The sequence below is a fragment of the Egretta garzetta genome, unplaced genomic scaffold (assembly GCF_000687185.1).
Source record: "Egretta garzetta isolate BGI_Z169 unplaced genomic scaffold, ASM68718v1 scaffold397, whole genome shotgun sequence".
Taxonomy (NCBI): Eukaryota; Metazoa; Chordata; class Aves; order Pelecaniformes; family Ardeidae; genus Egretta; species Egretta garzetta.
The window spans coordinates 10633561-10634907 of NW_009260493.1; the positions used below are offsets into that span (position 1 = coordinate 10633561).

The 1347-nt window shown below is 45.9% G+C and overlaps 1 protein-coding gene across 1 annotated transcript in view; it reads left to right on the forward strand.

The window, feature by feature from the left end:
* Window positions 1–1347, forward strand: part of PTPRK (protein tyrosine phosphatase receptor type K) — a 384122-nt gene that overhangs the window by 614 nt on the left and 382161 nt on the right. The window lies entirely within an intron of this gene.

Sequence of the window (1347 nt, forward strand, 5' to 3'; positions counted from 1 at the left end):
CCGGTGGGACCGAAGGGGTTTGTCACGGATCGTTTCCTTACCGTGGGCCTCCGTTCACTTACGCCCGTTCCTGAGAACTGCTATGTAAAATGGTGTATAGATGGCAGGGATTTTTTTTTTCTTTTTTTTTTTTTTTGTTGATTTGTTTTGAGACTTTACTAGCCCAAAGTAGGGAGAAGAGGGATAAATACATTAGCAACGTGCGTATCTAAGGTTTAATAAGAACATTCTTTTTAAGCTGGAGTCTGCTCTAGACAGTGACAGGTTTATTTAAAGTTGTGTGAACTCTTCTCTCCTAAATTCCTTTATCTGTCACCTGCAAAACTGGGATCTCTTGGATTTCATTCTACCAGCTGCCCTCTTTTCCCACAGGTTTACAGAAGTTTGTAAGTTTGAGGAGTGAAGCTGGAGAAGTGTTAAAAATTAAGGAAAGCCTATTAGCTTTATGGAAAAGCTGATGTAGCTGAAGCAGTTGGGAATTTGAATGTGGAAAGGTAGCAGCTAAACACCCCTCCCCTCCCGCTCCTATCTTTGTGTTATGAAAATGTAACTTTTGTTTGACCGATTTACAAGCCCATGCAACTAACTTGTGCTGTGGGAGTAGTAGCTCTTGCACCCCGTCTTTCCCAAGCCCGCGGCATGCTTGGCAAGGGCGGTCTTGCATGCAGTCTGACCAGCGAGGGCTGACACCCCTCCCTGACATCCCTCTGTCAGTAAATCAAAGGTGAGACTGGCTGGGGGCGAGGGCTCCCTATCGAAACGTGCCTGGTAGAAGAGAGCGTCACGCTGTCCTGCTGTTAAATTTGAATTTTTGAATTCTGCTGGCGATCTGGGGACGGGCACGAGGAAAGGACTGCTGTTGTCTGTGCGGCGAGGCCCCCACAGCCTCTGCAAGGGCCCGTGCTTTCCGTGTGCGCCTGCATCTCCAAAGCGTGGGGGAAGGCTGGAGCCGACCTCCTCCGCCTTTGGTGGGTGAATTGCAAGGGCGTCCCCTCCAGCTGTCCAGATGGTTCTTAATTACCTTCATTCTTAGATATTGGGAACCATGTACACTAATTTTTTAAAAAGTTTGGCATGTCAGATGATACGGTTCAGTCATTTACAATGGCTTCAAGAAACAGTATGTACGAACAGTAACTTCAGTGCTACCTTGCATAGAACTGTTAGTTGCGTGTTTTGAGCAGTATGTCTGGTTGACTTCTGGGACGTTGGAAACAGTTTCCTATTCAAAGTCATAATTAGCATCGCTTATCATTACTTAATCATTGTAGTGTCTTATGTTTTCTCTGTCATCTGTACCTAGCGTTGATTCACTTACCTACAGAAGAGCAAAGCAGGTCAGTTTTG